The 24,537-nt window shown below is 43.2% G+C and overlaps 1 pseudogene; it reads left to right on the top strand.

The window, feature by feature from the left end:
* Window positions 1-96: 96 nt before the first annotated feature.
* LOC135547669 (pyridoxal kinase-like) lies at window positions 97-24,479 on the top strand (annotated as a pseudogene).
* Window positions 24,480-24,537: the final 58 nt, after the last annotated feature.

Raw genomic sequence — 24,537 nt, 5'->3', positions numbered from 1 at the left:
TTGGGATAGTTTGTGTGAATCATTTATTTGTACAATAAACTTAAATCATTATCCACTTTAAGGCGACGGTGACTTTTCTTAGGTGTCCATATAGTTGCCTGCGATATTTCTGCCAGTCAGTCTTCTTGAATCGTCAATGCTGTGTTGTGTCCTTATTGTAGCCTACAGTTGAATACAGTGGAGTTTTCGCATACGTTCGTGTTGCCTACAGGATTGTTTGCTTAGTGAGCGTCGTTAGCTCGTGCACGGAACACATCTTATTCCACAGCCCTCGTAGCTTCATTTTTAACTTCATCCTTGAAATGGAGTGTCGTGTGTTATCTATTCAGAGTCATGTTGTCAGGGGATACGTCGGGAATAAATCGGCAACATTTCCATTGCAGGTAAGAAATGAATATGTTTACGTTACTTGCTGGGGGTTTTCAATGTATGCATTCGACAACTCTGATCGACTAGCCTGGCTACATGCTGAGAAAGAGGAGATACAGTATCCAAGGGTTAGGAGAGATTCGCAAAACTGGTTAGATTAGCAGAATTAGCTCAATTACATGGGTGTACAGTAACCTGTAGTGTATTTGGCGAATAGAAGAGATTGGAGAAGCTCTGAATAACGTTAGTCATTCAGAATAACAATAGTACAGACTATACTTGCCAGAGGATTTTATTTATTTTATTTCACCTTTTATTTAACCAGGTAGGCCAGTTGAGAACAAGTTCTCATTTACATTTGCGACCTGGTCAAGATAAGGCAAAGCAGTGCGACAAAAACAACACAGAGTTACACTGGGTATAAACAAACGTACAGTCAGTAACAACAATAGAAAAATACAGGATACAGTGTATCACGAGCCTCTTATAATGAAGTGTCACATCTTTTCCACAGACTGCTCATAGTGCCTCAACCAACCATGTCTCAGACATAATGAATCAATGCAATGGGGTTTATGTTGTTGTACTCAAATGATTGTGTGTTCATGAAGAAAGATACGTCATAAACCCACAAAAGTGATGCAATATTTGCAAGCATTGTTATGATTTGCTTGTCTCCCCTCACAGGTGCTTGGGTTCGAAGTGGACTCCATCAACTCAGTGCAATTCTCCAATCACACAGGTGTGTGCAGTGCAGTAACTCTGTGCTCGTTTTTCAATATAACATTTGACAGAAACAGCTGAGGCATCAATAGGCTATGTATAAAAAGTACACTAGAATAAAATGTTATCAAGAATGAAATCCTATCCCACACAATTTGGTCTTATGTAGGAACATTAGAAATTGTGTTGTTTTCATATTGGATAAAAGTAAAGAGGTAGAAAATGGTACATCATAGAGTACAGTTGAGGAACAACGGGAAAGTAATTCTGCTTTGAAAGCTGATGAACCCCACTTTTTGAGAAAATGGCCTTTGAATGTTTTGGTATACCTACTGGAGAGCTCTTCTTTGTCTACACTCGTTCAGCATCGTTCACACTCTCTTAAGCCTTAGCCACACACATCTCTTCTTAGGGCTGCAATCCCGTTAACGGGTTTGATATGACAACAGCCAGTGAAAGTGCAGGGCACCAAATTCAAAACAACAGAAAACTCAAAATTAAAACTCCTCAAACATACATGTATTTTATACGGTTTTAAAGGTAATCTTGTTGTTAAACCCACCACATTGTCCGATTTCAAATAGGCTTTACAGCAAAGCACCACAAAGGATTATGTTAGGTCACCACCAAGCCAGAGAAAAACACAGCCATTTTTCCAGCCAAAGAGAGGAGTCACAAAAAGCACAATTAGAGATAATATTAATCACTAACCTTTGATGATCTTCATCAGATGACACTCATAGGACTTCATGTTACACAATACATTTATGTTTTGTTTGATAAAGTTCATATTTATATAAAAAAAATCTGAGTTTACATTGGCGCGTTACATTCACTTCCAAAAACATCCAGTGATTTTTGCATAGCCACATCGATTCAACAGCAATACTCATCATAAATGTAGATGAAAATACAAGTTATACACATGGAATTATAGATCTACCTCTCCTTAATGCAACCGCTGTGTTAGATTTCAAAAAACTTTATGGAAAAAGCAAACCATACAAGACGGCGCTCAGATTATGCACGATGTTGAAGTCAACAGAAACCAGAAATAACATTATAAATATTCCCTTACCTTTGATGATCATCATCAGAATGCACTCCCATTAATCCTAGTTCCACAATAAATGCTTGATTTGTTCGATAATGTTCATTATTTATGTCCAAGTAGCTACTTTTGTTAGGGCTTAGGTATACAAATCCAAATGCTCGTGCAGGTCCCGCATAACATTAATTAAAAGTTATATTACAGGTCTTAGAAACATTTCAAACTAAGTATAGAATCAATCTTTAGGATGTTTTTATCATAAATCTTCAATGAAGTTCCAACCAGAAAATTCCTTTGTGTGTAGAAAAGCCATGGAACGCAGGTTGATAATGTGAAATGCGCGTGACCAGGAAATGGCTCCGACTCATTCAGCTCTTATTCAGCCCCACAACACAGTAGAAGCCTCATTCAAGTGTCTAAAGACGGTTTACATTAGTGGAAGCCCTAGGAAGTGCAACTTCATCCATATCCCACTGTGAATTCAATAGGGGCTGGGTTAAAAAATTGACCACACTCAGGTTTCTCACTTCCTGTTTGGATTTCTTCTCAGGTTTTTTCATCCAAGCTACTCAATAGTGTCTCCGCAGCCATAAGAAGTTACGGATTCACATGTGAGGCCATGTGATAAACAGTGAGTAAGGTAGTGTAGTGAACAACCAAAGATTTCAAGACTAAAGACTGAATACTATGACTATCGATATGTCTGTATACAGCTGTCACAGTGACATTGTGATCATTGTCGGACAACAGTAGAAAAGTATAAACACTCAAATGACAGGCTGCATGACATCAGCAGCCTGGTGGTCCAAAATAGCATATCCGGTGTATTTTAACACCAATAAACCAATCTGTTTAAAAATGAATTTAGTAAATGTCAATCTAGCAAACCAGGCAATTAAAAGCATCTTTCTAAACAATGTTTTGGTTAGTTTCTAGCATGTTAAGTTAGCTAGCCAGGTCAAATAATGACCATACCGTATAGCTGACAATGCCTTAACTTTAGATAATTTGTATTCATTATTACACAGAAATAAACTCACAACAAGGTCATTATTTCCAAGTTAATGGCGAGCTAATTCCAGAAAATAGTTTACGGTTATGAGTGTGACAAAACAAAAGCAGGGCATTATCTCGTTGGCCTAACATTATATCCTAATTTCACTTTGGTGACGATCATGTTATTCTTCACATTACTGTCTCTGGTAAACGCACACTATATCAAATAAAATCTAAGTTTATTTTTCACATGCACATGATACAGAAGGTGTAAACAGTACAGTGACATCATAAACATTATTTTGAAATGGTTACTTGCATAATGGAGTCTTTTGTTTACACGTGTAGCTAGCTAGCTAAACAGTGAACCATAATCCCAACTCATAACATTATTATCCTGCATGAATCTACAGGTAGCTAAAACTAATCAATCATGTTCAATGTTAGCTATCTAACATTAGAGAATAACTAGCAGTACAAATGGCTCTGAGATACGAATAATATTATTACACAGATCATACACGTAACATTAGCTAGCTAGCTAACAGTACACTTTAACTTGCAATGAAAATACATTTCTGACCATTTTAAACCTATAATATCTGAAAATGTAGCTATCTAGACTCTAGCTAGATGCTTCTCCCTCTCTGTCACGGATGCCATGTTTGCCCTTAAGCTTGAAGATGTAATCTGGAGACAGGTGTTTTATACAACAACTTTCTGTGAGTTCTCTTTTCGACTCCTTCTGCATATTTGCAAACAAATGCATGAATTCTCCATCCCTTTATACACTGCTTCCACTGGGCATTCCACTGATTTCAAAACTCTGTCCACCAGAAAGTGGAGAGCATTAAAAAACACTTTTGCAGTTCTTTGTGATATCTCTCAAAAAAGCAGCATTACAAAGGATTACTTACACGTACAGCACAGTTGTGTTATAGACGGAAGCATGCTACATGGCAGACCAATCCAAACTCATCTCTTGGCATGTCCAGCCCACTCATTTCAGCCAATCATGGCTAGCGGGAAGATTCCTGTCTTTTTCCGAGGCTAAACCAAGTAAAATCGGTATTTAATTTGTTTTATTTGTATTTTCATATGGCATACAAGTTTGTTATTAAGGAACATTATAATTTGTATTTTTAAATGTTTAAAAATGTCATTTTTGGATGAAAAACGTTCCCGTTTTAAACAAGATATTTTGTCACAAAAAGATGCTCGACTATGCATATAATTGATAGCTTTGGAAAGAAAACACTCTGAATTTTCCAGAACTGCAAAGATATTGTCTGTGGATGCCCTAGAACGGGAGCTACAGGCAAAACCAAGATGAAACGGCAACCAGGAAATCAGCAGGATTTTTGAGGCTCCGTTTTCCATTGTCTCCTTATATAGATGTGAATGCGAGAGTAATGAGCCTGCCCTTTCTGTCATTTCCCCAAGGTGTCTGCAGCATTGTGACGTATTTGTAGGCATATCATTGGAAGATTGACCATAAGAGACTACATTTTCCAGGTGTCCGCCCGGTGTCCTCCGTCGAAATTGGTGCGTCTTTTTCAGCTGCTGGTATTTTTCCATGCGATTCTGAGGGGAAAGCAGGCTTCCATGAACTGCATATCAATGAAGAGATATGTGGAAAAACACCTTGAGGATTGATTCTAAACAACGTTTGCCATGTTTCTGTCAATATTATGGAGTTAATTCGGAAAAAGTTTGACGTTTTGGTGACTGAATTTTCGGTTCGTTTCGGTAGCCAAATGTGATGTACAAAACGGAGCGATTTCTCCTACACAAAGATTCTTTCAGGAAAAACTGAACATTTGCTATGTAACTAAGTTTCCTCATTGAAAACATCCGAAGCTCTTCAAAGGTAAATGATTTTATTTATTTGGTTATCTGGTTTTTGTGAAAATGTTGCGTGCTAAATGCTACTCAAAATGCTAAACTAGCTTGCAATACTCTTACACAAATTAGTGATTTGCTATGGTTCAAAAGCATATTTTGAAAATCTGAGATGACAGTGTTGTTAAGAAAAGGCTAAGCTTGAGAGCAGGCACATTATTTTCATTTTATTTGCGATTTTCAGAAATCGTTAACGTTGCGTTATGCTAATGAGCCTGAGGCTTTATTCACGATCCCGGATCCGGGATGGGGAGTATCAAGAGGTTTTAAGAATAAATTCATTTTAACAATGATGGCCTACCAAAAGGCAAAAGGCCTCCTACAGGGATGATACATACAGAGAGACACAAGGCAGCAACACATGACAACACAGCATGGTAGCAACACAACATGACAACAACATAGTAGCAACACAACATGGTAGCAGCACAGAACATGGTACAAACATTATTGGGCACAGACAACAGCACAAAGGGCAAGAAGGTAGAGACAGCAATCCATCAAGTAAAGCAACCACAACTGTCAGTGAGAGTGTCAATGATTGAGTCTTTGAATGAAGAGATTGAGATAAAACTGTCCAGTTTGAGTGTTTGTTGCAGCTCGTTCCAGTCGCTAGCTGCAGCGAACTGAAAAGACGAGCGACCCAGGGATGTGTGTGCTTTGGGGACTTTTAACAAAATGTGACTGGCAAAGATCACATGTTCCAGAAGGCATTTCTGCCCCCCTTCCCCCAAAAAACACATGTTCAAATGCCTCCTGTGCGGTAGTGAAATGCCTCGTTTCCTTAAACGAGTCACTTATGGAATGTATCCCTGGTTGTGGGATTCTATTTGGCCCATATCAGTAGCCAATATAATCTCGGCCCACATTCAAGATTCCAGTGACTGTATTCAGTAACCACGGTGTGTAGCACTAGCCTCACCCTCTTCATTTTTGGTGAGCCCAATTTTTTTTAATCCCTCCCCCCAATTTGAGGGTTTCCACCCATCTGTTGTAAAGTTCAACAGTGTTCACTCGCAGAGAAGAATTGAGCCTTTTGTGCTCATTCAAAATGTGGTTTTGGCTCTAACTAGTGCAATTCCCAAAACTATTTTTCTAAAGTTAATTCATGAAAGACAATGTTTGGAGTAAAATGAAGCAGTGAACTCGTACATTACCCTGCAGTCTGTAAACAATTCCTCTTTCGGCATTACATGAACTCGGAGAAAGTACTTGTGTATCTGAGCAATTGCACTTACATTAAATACAGTAAGGTGTTGGAGATAGTCCTACAGTTAATGATTGATAATCTGTTAACTGTACAGAAAGAAGGGAGATACTGAACTGTTAAGTAATGGGTTCATAGAGTACATGCCATTCACTCAGAGATTGAACCCTGGGATGGTTGCATTTTAACTATTAGTAGGCTACATGATCTATGTTGGATCATGACTTGACCTCCCAATATGGGGCTTGGGAGTGGATGAAAAGTTTTTTGTTGTTGTTGCCATGAATCCTTTGATGGTGAGATGTTAAGATCAATGTCAAGTTAGGCCTACAGCCCTCAGCCCAATCTGTTTTAATGGAGCGAGCTAAAGAAAGAGCCCTGTTGTTCCTCTACTGTTCCTCCCCACAGCCCCCCTTAGAAATGTTTGAAAATGTATTAAGAATTTAAAAAACTGATATCACATTTTACGTAAGTATTCAGACCCTTTACTCAGTACTTTGTTGAAGCACCCTTTGACAGCGATTACAGCCTCGTCTTCTTGGGTATGACGCTACAAGCTTGGCACACCTGTATTTGGGTAGTTTTTCCCATTCTTTTCTGCAGATTCTCTCAAGCTCTGTCAGGTTGGATGGGGAGTGTCACTGAACAGCTATTTTCAGGTCTATCCAGAGATGTTCGACTGGGTTCAAATCCGGCATCTGGCTGAGCCACTCAAGGACTTGTCCCAAAGCCCCTCCTGCATTGTCTTGGCTGTGTGCTTAGGGTTGTTGTCCTATTGGAAGGTGAACCTTCTACCCAGTCTGAGGTCCTGAGCGCTCTGGAGCAGGTTTTTGCCAAGGATCTCTCTGTACTTTGCTTTGTTCATCTTTCCCTCAATCCTGACTAGTCTGCTAGTCCCTGCTGCTGAAAAACATCACCACAGCATGATGCTGCCACCACCATGCTTCACCGTAGGGATGGTGCCAGGTTTCCTCCAGACGTGACGCTTGGCAGTCAGGCCAAAGAGTTATATCTTTGTTTCATCAGACCAGAGAATCTTGTTTCTCATGGTCTGAGAGTCCTTTAGGTGCCTTTTGGCAAACTCCAAGCGGACTGTCATGCGCCTTTTACTGAGGGATTGGCTTCCGTCTGGCCACTCTACCATAAAGGCATGATTAGTGTAGTGCTGCAGAGTTGGTTGTACTTCTGGAAGGTTCTCTCATCTCAAGAGGTACTCTGGAGCTCTGTGAGTGACCATCAGGTTCTTGGTCACATCCCTGACCACGGTCCTTCTCCCCCGATTTCTCAGTTTGGCCAGGCGGCCAGATCTAGAGGTCTTGGTGGTTCCAAACTTCTTCCATTTAAGAATGATGGAGGCCACTGTGTTCTTGGGGACCTTCAATCCTGCAGAAATGTTTTGGTACCCTTCCCCAGATCTCTGCCTTGACACAATCCTGTCTCAGAGCTCGACAGACAATTCCTTCGACATCATGGCTTGGTTTTTGCTCTGACATGCACTGTCAACTGTGGAACCTTTATATAGACAAGTGTGTGCCTTTCCAAATCATGTCCAATCAGTTGAATTCGCCACAGGTGGACTCCAATAAAGTTGTAGAAACATCTCAAGGATGATCAACGGAAACCGGATGCACCTGAGCTCAATTTCGAGTCTCATAGCAAAGGGTCGGAATTCTTATGTAAGGTTTTCTCCTGTCATTATGGAGTCTTGTGTGTAGATTAAGGATATTTATATAAATAATAATTTAATCCATTTTAGAAATAAGTCTGACGTAACAAAATGTGGAAAACGTCAAGTGGTCTGAATAGTTTCCGAATGCGCTGTATATACCAATTATTTGATGGTCCGACCGCATTCTCTCCCCTATCGGCACACTTAACTTTTGGTACCAGCGAAAATGACATGGGAAAGTAGTCAAGACAAGGCTTCATTGAGCCTCCGCCATGTACAGTTGAAGTCGGAAATTTACATACACCTTAGCCAAATAGATTTAATCTCAGTTTTTCACAATTCCTGACATTTAATTCCTGACAGTCCCTGTTTTAGCTCAGTTAGTATCACCACTTTATTTTAAGAATGTGAAATGACAAAATAATAGTAGAGAGAATAATGTATTTCAGCTTTTATTTCTTTCATCAAATTCCCAGTGGGTCACAAGTTTACATACACTCAATTAGTATTTGGTAGCATTGCCTTTAAATTGTTTAACTTGAGTCAAACTTTTCGGGTAGCCTTCCACAAGCTTCCCACAATAAATTGGATGAATTTTGGCCCATTCCTCCTGACAGAGCTGGTGTAACTGAGTCAGGTTTGTAGGCCTCCTTGCTCACACACGCTTTTCAGTTCTGCCCACAGATTTTCTATGGGATTGAGGTCAGGGCTTTGTGATGGCCACTCCAATACCTTGACTTTGAGGTCCTTAAGCCATTTTGCCATAACTTTGGGAGTATGCTTGGGGTCATTGTCCTTTTGGAAGACCCATTTGCGACCAAGCTTTAACTTCCTGAGTGATGTCTTGAGATGTTGCTTCAATATATCCACATAATTGTACTGATGATGATACCATCTATTTTGTGAAGTGCACCAGTCCCTTCTGCAGCAAAGCACCCCCACATCATGATGCTGCCACCTCCGTGCTTCACAGTTGGGATGGTGTTCTTCGGCTCTCCTCAGCCAGAGCATCCAGTGTGCGCTCTGAACACTCCAAGAGTGAAACGCTCTGAATTTACAAATTGAATTTATTAACACACCCGTAGTATAAACCAGACTTTAGTCTTAAAATCTTAGTTTTTTTTAGTACATGGCCTCACATGTGAATCCTTACACAGAACACAAACCGGCTGCACGCGTGCTCCATCGTGAATACATGTATTTTGTCCCCCCACACCAAACACGATCACAACACGCAGGTTAAAATGTCAAAACAAAACAATTATATTAATTTGGGGACAGGTTGAAAAGCATTAAACATTTATGGCTAGCTAGCAAGTGCAAGCTAACTAATTTGTCCTATTTACCTAGCTTGCTGTTGCTAGCTAATTTGTCCTGGGATATAAACATTGACTGGTCATTTTATCTGAAATGCACAAGGTCCTCTACTCTGCCAATTAATTCACACATAAAACAGTCAACCAAATCGTTTCTAGTCATCTCTCTTCCTTCCAGGCTTTTTCTTCTCTTGACTTTATATTGCGTTTGGCAACTTTCATAAATTAGGTGCATTACCGGCTCTGACCTCGTCGTCTTTCAGTCACCTACGTGGGTACAACAAATGAGGAGATGGCACGTGGGTACCTGCTTCTATAAACCAATGAGGAGATGGGAGAGGCAGGTCTTGCAGCGCGATCTGCGTCAGAAATAGAACTGATTTCTATTTTATCCCATGGCAATGCAGACACTCATTGTGTGGGTGCAATAATTTAATAACACAGATTAATAAGTTAATAACACAGATTTCTCTTAAGCTAAAGCTTAAGAGGGTGTGGACGATGCTGAATGGGTGTAGACAAAGAAGAGCTCCCCAGTAGGTGTTCCAAGACATTCAAGCGCCATTTTTCTCAAAATTGAGGTTACAAGTTTATCAACTTTCAAAGCAGAATTACTTTACCATTGTTCCTCAACTGTAGTGTATGATTTACCAATTTCTTGCTCTGAGTCTCTACTTTTGTCTAATGTAAAAACACCATTTCAAATTTTGCTACATAAGACTGAATCGAGCCACGTCACATTTGTAGTTTATTTCTTTATCAACTGTTTTTTTTTGTTTTTTTTTTTTGTTTTTTTTTAATTACAATCCCTACCATGCACAGTATTTGGTGTTCCATTATTCGACTCCTCTATGGAAACGTTGCATTATTTAGAATAGCCACGGAATAGTCTTGGTGTCTCGGAACAGTTGGCTATCAATGTACAGTTGATCAACTACAAGAGCTACACACTTCCCTTTTAAGTCTATTAACCTTGAAGAGTGGGTCCAAACTTTGTGCCGTTCTGCAATTTCCTTTGGGAACTGATCATTCATTCCTATTTTCGTGCCAGTGACTATTTTGCCCAGGGTTTTTAACCATTATTTTATCTTTTGAAGAATGCAAATTTGGCAACGATTGGGCGCTCGTATCGCTGTATCCTGTGTCTGAAACAGTGTACACGTTCAAATTTGATTTTGTCGACAGTTGGGCCTGGGATCTATAGCGCTTTAAGGAGGAATTCTTTCACCGCGCTTTCAGACTCTTCCCCCTCATTTTATTTAATACCAGTAAGTACCAGATTTTCTCACATGGATCTAGTCTGTATACCAAGTAAGGCTTCTCTCAGAAACATGTTGTCCTTTTTTAAGTTCATTAACATCTGTTTCAATAGTATTGATTGTACCTTTTTTAGTTTGTTTGTTTCTTTCTCCATTGTCACATGTTTTGAAGTACTCATTTCGAGGCTCTCCTTTAAGTCTTTACTGACACGTTCAAGCCCAATTTGATCATTTATTGACTTTAGCAGGTGGGTTTCCAATCTTACTGTACCAGGTGGTGAAAAGCATAAATCATCAGTGTCTGTAGAGGAATCTCGTAGTTTTCACATGGAGTTTGGTTCTGTTTTTGTTTTCCATGGTTCCTCTCAGACATGTTTTGACCTCTACTGCTTCCGTAATATTTATCAAATTAACTTCTCTAGCCTTATACATTTTTGGGGGTTGTTATCCAGCTTGAATATTATTGCCATGAGTAGATGGTGTAGTGCTACTATTTAGTCTGTTTTAGAGATAATGAATATTGAGATTTCTCATGAGGCATTCTGTACCGCCATCTTCAGTCCGCAATCACATCTGGGATGGTTGCATTTGAACTATTAGTAGGCTACATTATCTATGTTAAATAATGACTTGACCTCCCAATATGGAGTTTGGTAGCTGATGAAAGGACAAAATCTTCTGCCATGAATCCTTTCATGGTGAGAAGATCGATATCAAGTTAGGCCTACAGCCCTCAGCCCAATCTGTTTAATGGAACAAGCTATAGGAGCCCTGTTGTTCCTCTACTTTTCCTTTTCATCCCAGAAGTCCCCCTTATCCTCTCTGTTCTTGGGTCTGGGCCAAGGGGGCCTCCACTAAACTCAGTGGGAAGCCTGTGTGTTTCTTGGTTGAAACATTTATTTTTCCCCTCATACATTCTGCTGGAATGTCTCTTCATGATTCAACAAAATAGGCCTAGCTTGTGGTCACCATATTTGTTATCTTGCGCACAGTGTAGTTAGTATCTAATTTGATAGTTCAGTGAGTTGCTCTCCTGTCTGTTTAATGTTTTCTAGAGTAACCGGTAGAGTTATCTGGCTGAAGTGAAACCTGAATGTGTGTCAGTGAGTTCACTACCTACAGGGAGGACTAACAGAAAGATGTTGGGGAGGACAAGGAAGGACTGTAAAGAGGGAGAGCGATATTGTGGGATAAAAGCAGACAGACATTTTGTAGCCCAAACACTTCACTTTGGCCTCCAATAAGGTCTGTGCTCAAACCTAGATTCCTTTGTGTGCAAATCACTTTTTGCCATCAATAAGTGATTTGGGTAATGGTGTAAGTGCAGCATTTTCTTGGAGTTTCACCCCACTGTGTCCCCTCCCTGTCACAAACGCTAGCACAGGCACTCTACACACGTACATGTTGTATTGTAGATATATAGTGGTGTAATAATATTATATGATGTAATGTTTTATTTTATGTGATGTATCTGCCTTGGCAGCATTTTAATGGGGATCCCTAATAAATACAAATGACTGACCAACTGTTTAAGTCCTAGGGGGTGCTCATGATTAACTATAATTTCCATTAAATGTGTTCAACTCATGTTCAGGGTTAGAAGTGAATAAACACATTCCTTAGACGTTTGAACTTTGAAACCCGAGACTGTATTATTTTTGCCCCAGCAGGGGGTTTATTAGAACTGTTTAGAGATTAGATTCGTTGCTGGGCCTGTTTCTTGGCTTGTTTTCTTCAATGAGCTGCTATGTCCTCAGCCCAATGTCAAAGGGAGAGATGCTAGTGAATGATTGATGCAGGTAACTGAATGTCTAGCAATGGAGATTGTTATCAGTCTTCCTCTGTCAGCATGTTTGATTATCTCTCAGCCTCTTTATCTCTCCCAAAAATCTACCAAATCCATACCTGAATAACTGCTTGCTGACTTCTACTTCACGTTGCCTGCTGCTGGTCATAAGAAGAACTGATCACATACAGACAATATATTGATTGATGACTGAGAGATCAGTGTTTCTATAATTACCTCAGCAACCAAATCTGCCTCTGGAATTCCTTAAAAAACATCTTGCCAACTTACCAGTCCACACTCTCCCTCCATAAACAACAGCCCCCTTTGTTGTTGGAACTTTTAATTCAGGAAAATAGCAGGCATCGGCAGACTTAAGTCTGTTGAGTATGCTTTGTCTTAAGGTGATCCCTCACCTCTGACACTTAACCTCTCTTGTTTCCAAGGTTACGCTCATTGGAAAGGGCAAGTGCTGACGGCAGAGGAGCTTAACGTTCTCTATGAGGGTATCAAACTCAACAACGTCAACCATTATGACTACATCCTCACGGGTGAGACTTGCAGCTGTTTCTATTGTCAATATGGTTCTGCCATTTATAAGCAGTTTTGTAAAATAACATTTCGAGGATAGTATGTATGATTGTTACGGCTGTGTTGATATTTAACCCCCTAAGGTCGATGGCCGCACCCTGCGGAAATCAAATTAGTTTAATACAAACTTGCATTGGATGCGCCTCAATCCACTACATCCGCCTATGCTGCCCTTCCGCATCTGCGGTGAAAGGTGACAGAGCTAGAGTAGTGTTTGTCAGACCATGAGACATCCCGAAAACCGGTCTTCTCACAAAGTCATCTGTAGCATCGTAATGGTTTGGCCCAGAAAATATAATGAACCCTCTCTCACAAACATGATGGTGTTCTCCGTTTTGCTCTGACGCCCACAAGCGTCTTGGGACTCGTCTGAAGTCGGTACAGCCGATCTGCCAACTTCTGTCTGTAATGGTACGAACAGTTTGGGCTACACATTAATATGACCCCCTCGGTGCAAAGGTGAGACTCACGAACACATTGTTTAGCTCTAGTATGCCCACAGGCCTCACAAGACTCGTCTGATGGTGAACATATGCCAGTTCAAAACATAAATGGAAGTATAAATGGAGACTGTTTAGTATGGGATTAAGGTCTGGGGAGTTTCCTGGCCATGGACCCAAAATATCGATGTTTTGTTCCCCGAGCCACTTATCACTTTTGCCTTATGGCAAGGTGCTCCATCATGCTGGAAAGGCATTGTTCGTCACCAAACTGTTCCTGGATGTTTGGGAGAAGTTGCTCTCGGAAGATGTGTTGGTACCATTCTTTAGTCATGGCTTGTTCTTAGGCAAAATTGTGAGTGAGCCCACTCCCTTGGCTGAGAAGCAACCCCACACATGAATGGTCTCAGGATGCTTTACTGTTGGCATGACACAGAACTGATGGTAGCGCTCACCTTGTCTTCTCTGGACAAGCAATCGGAAAGGGGATTCATCAGAGAAAATGGCTTTACCCCAGTCCTCAGCAGTCCAATCCCTGTCATTTTTGCAGAATATCAGTCTGTCCCTGATGTTTTAACTGGAGATTAGTGGCTTCTTTGCTGCCCTTCTTGACACCAGGCCATCCTCCAAAAGTCTTCGCCTCACTGTGCGTGCAGATGCTAGGCCCCTTTAGTTCCAGTGAAGGGAAATCTTAACGCTACAGCATACAGTGACATTCTAGATGATTTTGTGCCTTTCCTGTTTCATCATGACAATGCCCCTGTGCACAAAGCGAGGTCCATACAGAAATGGTTTGTCGAGATCGGTGGGGAAGAACTTGACTGGTCTGCACAGAGCCCTGACCTCAACCCCATCAAACACCTTAGGGATGAATTGGAATGCTGACTGTTAGCCGATCCTAACCGCCCAACCTCACTAATGCTCATGCCTCAATGGAAGCAAGTCCCCGCAGCAATGTTCCAACATCTAGTGGAAAGCCTTCCCAGAAGAGTGGAGGCTGTTATAGCAGCAAAGGGGGACCAACTCCGTATTAATTCCCATGATTATGGAATGAGATGTAGTGTAGCAGTAAGGACAAATATAATTTGTCATCAAATAATAATAATAATTATTACCATTATTAAATATTTTTTTGTTACTTCAAGGAGTCTTAAAATTCCAAATTGCCCAGTTTAGACTCTTACGGGTTAACCTATGCTCTGTAACGATTGGAATACATTTATTTATTTTTAAAGTTTACACATGAGGTTTGTGACCTTTGCGTAACTCAGATCTCTTCTTCCCCAAGGGTACACCAGGGACACCTCTTTCTTAGAGACAGTGGTGGACATTGTTCAAGAGCTGAAGAGGTTGAATCCCAAACTGGTATATGGTGAGTAACTATTGCTACACAGATGTGTATCCCATACACTGTAGCTACGCTCAGCAAGGTTGTGGATGGATGTAGAGCTTGGGTGTGAGTGTATTCCATAGTTTCTTTCTTTTGTGTTATCAGTGTGTGATCCAGTGATGGGAGACCAAGGCTCTATGGTTAGTATCCATGCTTTTATAGCACTTTTTATTATAGGTTTATCCATGCGTATAATCCATTCTTATTATTATTGTTCTAGTCCTGTTCAAACCAACCATGAACATTCTACCCTCTTCTTTTCCAGTATGTCCCTGAGAATATACTGCCTGTTTACAGAGACAAAGTCGTAGCCGTGGCTGATATCCTCACACCCAACCAGTTTGAGGCTGAGTGAGTACAGTGACTGATATCCTCACACCCAACCAGTTTAAGGCTGAGTGAGTACAGTGACTGATATCCTCACACCCAACCAGTTTGAGGCTGAGTGAGTACAGTGGCTGATATCCTCACACCCAACCAGTTTGAGGCTGAGTGAGTACAGTGACTGATATCCTCACACCCAACCAGTTTGAGGCAGTGTGAGTACAGTGACTGATATCCTCACACCCAACCAGTTTGAGGCTGAGTGAGTACAGTGGCTGATATCCTCACACCCAACCAGTTTGAGGCTGAGTGAGTACAGTGACTGATATCCTCACACCCAACCAGTTTGAGGCTGAGTGAGTACAGTGACTGATATCCTCACACCCAACCAGTTTGAGGCTGAGTGAGTACAGTGACTGATATCCTCACACCCGACCAGTTTGAGGCTGAGTGAGTACAGTGGCTGATATCCTCACACCCAACCAGTTTGAGGCAGTGTGAGTGCAGTGGCTGATATCCTCACACCCAACCAGTTTGAGGCTGAGTGAGTACAGTGGCTACTAGGATACATCGGGTTACATGCATTAAGTTGCTAAGTGCTACACAACATGTCATAATGTAGCTGTTACAGTAATGGGACCATCAATGCTTACGACAGTCGTACTAACTCAGAGAGAAACTTGGTTGCTGTTCTTAGCCCTTTGTAAAGTGAAGTAGTAAGGCCGGAGGGGGTGTGGTATATTACATTTACATTACATTTACATTACATTTAAGTCATTTAGCAGACGCTCTTATCCAGAGCAACTTACAAATTGGTGAATTCACCTTCTGACATCCAGTGGAACAGCCACTTTACAATAGTGCATCTAAATCATTTAAGGGGGGGTGAGAAGGATTACTTTATCCTATCCTAGGTATTCCTTGAAGAGGTGGGGTTTCAGGTGTCTCCGGAAGGTGGTGATTGACTCCGCTGTCCTGGCGTCGTGAGGGAGTTTGTTCCACCATTGGGGGCCAGAGCAGCGAACAGTTTTGACTGGCTGAGCGGGAACTGTACTTCCTCAGTGGTAGGGAGGCGAGCAGGCCAGAGGTGGATGAACGCAGTGCCCTTGTTTGGGTGTAGGGCCTGATCAGAGCCTGGAGGTACTGCGGTGCCGTTCCCCTCACAGCTCCGTAGGCAAGCACCATGGTCTTGTAGCGGATGCGAGCTTCAACTGGAAGCCAGTGGAGAGAGCAGCAACCAAACCTTTCCCAACCCTTTAAGCGGAGGAGCGGGGTGACGTGAGAGAACTTGGGAAGGTTGAACACCAGACGGGCTGCGGCGTTCTGGATGAGTTGTAGGGGTTTAATGGCACAGGCAGGGAGCCCAGCCAACAGCGAGTTGCAGTAATCCAGACGGGAGATGACAAGTGCCTGGATTAGGACCTGCGCCGCTTCCTGTGTGAGGCAGGGTCGTACTCTGCAGATGTTGTAGAGCATGAACCTACAGGAACGGGCCACCGCCTTGATGTTAGTTGAGAACGACAAGGTGTTGTGCAGGATCACGCCAAGGTTCTTAGCGCTCTGGGAGGAGGACACAATGGAGTTGTCAACCGTGATGGCGAGATCATGGAACGGGCAGTCCTTCCCCGGGAGGAAGAGCAGCTCCGTCTTGCCGAGGTTCAGCTTGAGGTGGTGATCCGTCATCCACACTGATATGTCTGCCAGACATGCAGAGATGCGATTTGCCACCTGGTCATCAGAAGGGGGAAAGGAGAAGATTAATTGTGTGTCGTCTGCATAGCAATGATAGGAGAGACCATGTGAGGTTATGACAGAGCCAAGTGACTTGGTGTATAGCGAGAATAGGAGAGGGCCTGAACAGAGCCCTGGGGACACCAGTGGTGAGAGCGCGTGGCGAGGAGACAGATTCTCGCCACGCCATCTGGTAGGAGCGACCTGTCAGGTAGGACGCAATCCATTGCGTGGGCCGCGCCGGAGATGCCCAACTCGGAGAGGGTGGAGAGGAGGATCTGATGGTTCACAGTATCGAAGGCAGCCGATAGGTCTAGAAGGATGAGAGCAGAGGAGAGAGAGTTAGCTTTAGCAGTGCGGAGCGCCTCCGTGATACAGAGAAGAGCAGTCTCAGTTGAATGACTAGTCTTGAAACCTGACTGATTTGGATCAAGAAGGTCATTCTGAGAGAGATAGCGGGAGAGCTGGCCAAGGACGGCACATTCAAGAGTTTTGGAGAGAAAAGAAAGAAGGGATACTGGTCTGTAGTTGTTGACATCGGAGGGATCGAGTGTAGGTTTTTTCAGAAGGGGTGCAACTCTCGCCTCTGAAGACGGAAGGGACGTAGCCAGCGGTCAGGGATGAGTTGATGAGCGAGGTGAGGTAAGGGAGAAGGTCTCCGGAAATGGTCTGGAGAAGAGAGGAGGGGATAGGGTCAAGCGGGCAGGTTGTTGGGCGGCCGGCCGTCACAAGAAGCGAGATTTCATCTGGAGAGAGAGGGGAGAAAGAGGTCAGAGCACAGGGTAGGGCAGTGTGAGCAGAACCAGCGGTGTCGTTTGACTTAGCAAACGAGGATCGGATGTCGTCGACCTTCTTTTCAAAATGGTTGACGAAGTCATCTGCAGAGAGGGAGGAGGGGGAGGAGGATTCAGGAGGGAGGAGAAGGTGGCAAAGAGCTTCCTAGGGTTAGAGGCAGATGCTTGGAATTTAGAGTGGAAGAAAGTGGCTTTAGCAGCAGAGACAGAGGAGGAAAATGTAGCGAGGAGGGAGTGAAAGGATGCCAGGTCCGCAGGAGGCGAGTTTTCCTCCATTTCCGCTCGGCTGCCCGGAGCACTGTTCTGTGAGCTCGCAATGAGTCGTCGAGCCACGGAGCGGGAGGGGAGGACCGAGCCGGCCTGGAGGATAGGGGACATAGAGAGTCAAAGGATGCAGAAAGGGAAGAGAGGAGGGTTGAGGAGGCAGAATCAGGAGATAGGTTGGAGAAGGTATGAGCAGAGGGAAGAGATGATAGGATGGAAGAGTAGAGAGTAGCGGGGGAGAGAGAGCGAAGGTTGGGACGGCGCGATACCATCCGAGTAGGGGCAGTGTGGGAAGTGTTGGATGAGAGCGAGAGGGAAAAGGATACAAGGTAGTGGTCGGAGACTTGGAGGGGAGTTGCAATGAGGGTAGTGGAAGAACAGCATCTAGTAAAGATGAGGTCGAGCGTATTGCCTGCCTTGTGAGTAGGGGGAAGGTGAGAGGGTGAGGTCAAAAGAGGAGAGGAGTGGAAAGAAGGAGGCAGAGAGGAATGAGTCGAAAGTTAGACGTGGGGAGGTTAAAGTCGCCCAGGACTGTGAGAGGTGAGCCGTCCTCAGGAAAGGAGCTTATCAAGGCATCAAGCTCATTGATGAACTCTCCGAGGGAACCTGGAGGGCGATAAATGATAAGGATGTTAAGCTTGAAAGGGCTGGTAACTGTGACAGCATGGAATTCAAAGGAGGCGATAGACAGATGGGTAAGGGGAGAAAGAGAGAATGACCACTTGGGAGAGATGAGGATCCCGGTGCCACCACCCCGCTGACCAGAAGCTCTCGGGTGTGCGAGAACACGTGGGCGGACGAAGAGAGAGCAGTGGGAGTAGCAGTGTTATCTGTGGTGATCCATGTTTCCGTCAGTGCCAAGAAGTCGAGGGACTGGAGGGAGGCATAGGCTGAGATGAGCTCTGCCTTGTTGGCCGCAGATCGGCAGTTCCAGAGGCTACCGGAGACCTGGAACTCCACGTGGGTCGTGCGTGCTGGGACCACCAGATTAGGTGGCCGCGGCCACGCGGTGTGGAGCGTTTGTATGGTCTGTGCAGAGAGGAGAGAACAGGGATAGATAAACACATAGTTGACAGGCTACAGAAGAGGCTACGCTAATGCAAAGGAGATTGGAATGACAAGTGGACTACACGTCTCGAATGTTCAGAAAGTTAAGCTTACGTAGCAAGAATCTTATTGACTAAAATGATTGAAATGATACAGTACTGCTGGAGTAGGCTAGCTGGCAGTGGGTGCGTTGTTGACTTTGTAGGCTAGCTGGCAGTGGCTGCGTTGTTGACACTACACTAATCAAGTCGTTCCGTCGAGTGTAATAGTTTCTACAGTGCTGCTATTCGGGGGCTAGCTGGCTAGCTAGCAATGTTGATTACGTAACGTTACGTTAAAAGAACGACAATAGCTGGCTAGCTAACCTAGAAAATCGCTCTAGACTACACAATTGTCTTAGATACAAAGACGGCTATGTAGCTAGCTAGCTACGATCAAACAAATCAAACCGTTGTACTGTAATGAAGTGAAATGAAAATGTGATGCTACCTGTGGAGCGAAGCGGAATGTTGACCGGGTAGTTGAAGTTCAATTCGGTAGACGTTGGCTAGCTGTTGGCTAGCTAGCTAGCTAGCAGTATCTCCTACGTTAAGGACGACAAATAGCTGGCTAGCTAACCTCGGTATATGGCCCATATACCACGGCTTAGGGCTGTTTTTATGCACGACTCAATGTGGAGTACCTGGATACAGTCCTTGTATGGAATGCTGACCACAGACGCGGTATATGGCCCATATACCACGGCTAAGGGCTGTTCTTAGGCACGACTCAATGTGGAGTACCTGGATACAGTCCTTGTATGGAATGCTGACCACAGACGTGGTATATGGCCCATATACCACGGCTAAGGGCTGTTCTTAGGCACGACTCAATGTGGAGTACCTGGATACAGTCCTTGTATGGAATGCTGACCACAGACGTGGTATATGGCCCATATACCACGGCTAAGGGCTGTTCTTAGGCAGGACTCAATGTGGAGTACCTGGATACAGTCCTTGTATGGAATGCTGACCACAGACGTGGTATGTTGCCCATATCCCACAAGTCCCATGAGGGGCCTTATTGCTGTTATAAACTGGTTTCCAACGTAAGTAGACATTGTGTTTGTCATGCCCATGGTATGCGGTCTGATATACCACGACTTTCAGCCAATCCGCATTCAGGGCTCAAAGCACCCAGTTTATAATAACTCTTATAGGTCACAAACTCTTTCTTCCCTAATGTTTTATTCATAAAGCAGCAGACCAAACCTTTCCCCAACCCTTTAAGGGAACTGAGTCCTGGTTTATGTATTCAGAATCACACACAGCTTGACTTGATTTGCCTGCAAAATACACCCTCTGGACTAATGTGGAATTACAATGGGCATGTGTGCAAGTATGTCTAGCACCTCTGTGCCTGTACTGTAACCTCTCTGCGTGTGTCTCTTAGGCTGCTGACGGGGAGGACGATCAGCACAGAAAAAGACGCTCTTGACGTGGGTTCCATTGTCCATTATAGAGCTATTACACATGATGAGGATTTTAATCTTGACTTGTAATGAAGGCTTCTTGCCCTCTCAGGTGATGGAGCTGCTCCATCAGATGGGTCCTGATACGGTGGTCCTCACCAGCACAGACCTGACCTCTTCTCATGGGGACCAGTTCCTGGTGGCCCTTGGTAGCCAGAAAATGGGTAAGGCAAGGGCTGGGATGGAGGGTGAAAGTTTTACTTGCCAACGTGTTAAAGGGTAACAGACTCCTACTGTGTCCTTTCCTCAGTTAGGACAGATGGGAGCAAGTCCACCCAGAAGATTCGTATTGAGATGCCCAAGGTGGATGCAGTGTTTGTGGGCACGGGGACCTGTTCACTGCCATGCTGCTTGCCTGGAGCCACCACCACCCCAATGACCTGAAGGTCAGTAATACCCCCAGTAGGGGGTTTATTAGAAATGTTTAGAGATTAGATTCATTGCTGGGCCTCTTACTTGCTCAGTTGTGAATGGCTTGTTTTCTTCAATGAGCTGCTATGTCCTCAGCCCAATGTCAAAGGGAGATATGCTCGTGAATGATTGATGCACGTAACTGAAATTCTAACAATGGAGATTGTAATCAGTCTTCCTCTGTCAGCATGTTTGATTGTCTCGCCCAACAATGTACCAAATCCAAACCCTGAATAACTGCTTGCTGACTTCTACTTCACGTTGACCCCTGCTGGTCATAAGAAGAACTGATGACTATTGATTGATTGACTGAGAGATCAGTGTTTCTATAATTACCTCAGCATCCAAATCTGCCTCTGGAATTCTTTAAAAAACATCTTGACAACTTACCAGTCCACACTTTCCCTCCATAAACAACAGCCCCCTTTGTTGTTGGAACTTTTTATTCAGGATAATAGCAGGCATCGGCAGACCAATCTGTTGAGTAAAGTGGAGTATGCTTTAGGTCTTAAGGTGATCCCTCACCTCTGACCCTTAACCTCTCTTGTTTCCAAGGCTATGCTAGTTGGAAAAGGCAAGTGCTGACGGCAGAGGAGCTTAACATTCTCTATGAGCATATCAAACTCCACAACATAAAATTGTCAGTTTTAAGATAGAGATGTTTTTTTTGTTGCATTGGATGGGTATAAATCCGCCTATGTCACCCTTCCGCATCTGTGGTGAAAGGTGATGGAGCTGGATAGGTCAGATTACGAGACATCCCGAAAAAACGGTCTTCTCACAAAATCATCTGTAGTGTCCAAATGGCTTGGCATAGAACATTTTATGACCTCTCTTCGGAAAGATGAGACTCTCACGAACACCATGGTGTTCTCTGTTTTGCTTTAACTACCTGTAGGTCAGTAACACAGGGGACTGGGGAGTTTATCAATGCAGAGATGACAACCAAGCTACATTATCCTTAATAATGTAATACATGTGGTTTGATCCATGGATTAGCCTATCTTTTCTAACATACATGTCTCTCTTAGGCTGCCTGTGAGAAGACTGTCTCAGTCCTGCACCATGTTATCAAGAGGACCATCACCTATGCCAACGGTGAGATGATATACAAGTCTCTACTTGCCTGTTTGTAGGACTGTCTAATCTACACAACAAACGCAACATGCAACATTTGAAGATTTTACTGGGTTCCAGATCATAAGGAAATCGGTCAATTGAAATAAATTAATTAGGCCCTGATCTATGGCTTTCACATGACTGGGAATACAGATGTGCATCTGTTGGTCACAAATACCTTTAAAAAAAATGTTTAAATAGGGGTGTGGATCAGAAAACCAGTCAGTATCTGTTGTGACCACCATTTGCCTCATGTAGCACGACATATCCTTCACGCTGTTGATTGTGGCCTTTGGAATGTTGTCCCACTCCTCTTCAATGACTGTGCAAAGTTGCTGGATATTGGTAGGAACTGGAACACACTGTTGTACACGTCAATCCAGAGCATCCCAAACGTGCTCAATAGGTGACATGTCTGGTGAGTATGCAGGCCACTGAAGAACTGGGACATTTACAGCTTTCAGGAATTGTGTACAGATCCTTGCGACATGAGGTGATGGCGGTGGACGAATGGCACGATAATGGGCCTCAGGATCTCGTCACGGTAACTCTGTGCATTCCAATTGCCATTGATAAAATGCAATTGTGTTCGTGGTCCATAGCCTATGCCTGCCCATACCATAACCCCACCTCCACCATGGGGCACTCTGTTCTCAACGTCAGCAAACTGCTCGCCCACACGACGCCATACACACTGTTTGCCATCTGCCCGGTACAGTTGAAACCGGGATACAGGTGTGGGGGGCTGCCTTAATCGACATCCACGTCATCAGTGCCCAGGGAACTGTGGGTGACTGCCTTGCTGAGGGGCAGGATGACATGTTTTTACCTTGTCAGGTCGGGGACTTGATCCAGCAACCTGTCGGTTACTGGCCCAACGCTCCTACCCGCCAGGTTACCTGCCGCCCCCTGTGGCCATTGAAGGAGAGCATTTGCTCACTGAAGTCGGTTATGACGCTGAACTACAGTCTGGTCAAGACCCTGGGAAGAGCGACGAGCACGCACATGATCTTCATTGTGTTATGACACAACTACAAATTTTAGTGGCTTTTTATTGTCCCCAGCACAAGTAGCACCTGTGTAATCTGTCAGGTTCAATGGATTACCTCGGCAAAGGAAAAATGCTCACTAATGTAAACAAATTTGTGCTCAACATTTGAGAGAGAGCTTTTTGTGCATATGAAACATTTTTGGGATTTTTAAGAATTTCATCTCATGGGACCAACTCCTTTTACATGTTGCGTTTTATTTTTTGTTCAGTGTATATTCCAGTCTAACATCTCTCCTCCTCTCCATCAGAGATGGCCGGCCCTGGTAAGAGACCCAACCCTGCTCAGTTGGAGCTGAGGATGGTCCAGAGCAAAAAAGACATTGAGGACCCGGACATCGTAGTGGAGGCCACCATCTTATAACACCCAACGCCTCATAAATAGACATATAGGACTTTTACATCATGAGGTGTCATCTTGCCTTGTAGGATCTTGTAGAGAGCACTGTTTTCATGATGGACATCAGACTATTTGACCTGCACACCACACACACACTTACTTAGTCACTGCCATGTGTCCTTACTATGACATAAGCATTGTCACCCATTTGAAAACATAGATGGTCTTAGAGCAGGGTTGTTTAACTTTTCTCAGCTTGAGATCAGGTTGAGAAATTGACCGTCCTTCCGTGACCCAATTAATCCTCTAACGACCCAAATTAAGAATAGTGTGTAATTTTATAGATGTATTCTCATAACTCACAACCCACCTCTCACATTACCCAGGGCCTACTTTGGGTCCCGACCCATAGTTTCAGAAACCCTATCTTAGAGGAACACACACAGGTTGTGGATATTACCATACATCAGAATAGTGAAGTGACTGTATGGATACCTGATTGGCCCTCAATAAGGCCTAGGTATTTGCATGGGCCCTGAATTTCCCCTGACAATGTGAGCTGACCAGGAAAATCTCTGCGCTTCGGTTATGGGTTGGTGATACATCATAGGCTTTTATCAGATCCAGTGAGGCATTATATTTGTGCTACCATGAAGCATGTTATGCAGTACTAATCCGTGCACGTTTTCTCATAAGATTTTCAATTGTCCATTTAAAAAAAAATATTTTAGGCAAAAAGTATAATATTTCATAGATTGACAATTGTACGTTTTTGTTTTCATACTTTTTATGATGTGAATGATTCATACATGTATTGGACTATTAATGTACTTTGTCCTAATAATAATGCTTGTCATTCTTAAATGTCTTATACATTTCTAACTGAGGTAACAATATTTGCACAGATAATCATGATAAACATGTTTATTATTAATGTTAATCATTGAATGCTTTTCATGGTCTTGATTGTCTTACCAGTTTCATATCGTTACTAGAACACAGGCCTATGTTGGTATGAAAAAGTACAATTTGGCCTTAGCGTCGTTTAGAGGAATACCGTCGTTGAATGTTTTGTATCTATGCCTGCAAAGGTAATGAAATAAATATTTATTATACAATGTTAGAAAGATAAGTGCCAAAGCTGAAGCTCTGATAAATGATGAGGAATAATAAAATATTTTAATTAAACCCACCGGTCTCTTGTAGTTGGGCCTCTGTGCCTCATGTTCCTGTTGCTATGTGTCCCTTGA

Source organism: Oncorhynchus masou, chromosome 10 (genome assembly GCF_036934945.1).
Source record: "Oncorhynchus masou masou isolate Uvic2021 chromosome 10, UVic_Omas_1.1, whole genome shotgun sequence".
NCBI classification, from domain to species: Eukaryota; Metazoa; Chordata; class Actinopteri; order Salmoniformes; family Salmonidae; genus Oncorhynchus; species Oncorhynchus masou.
Note: the sequence above shows the minus strand (reverse complement) of the source record. Positions and strands in the feature narration are given on the sequence as shown.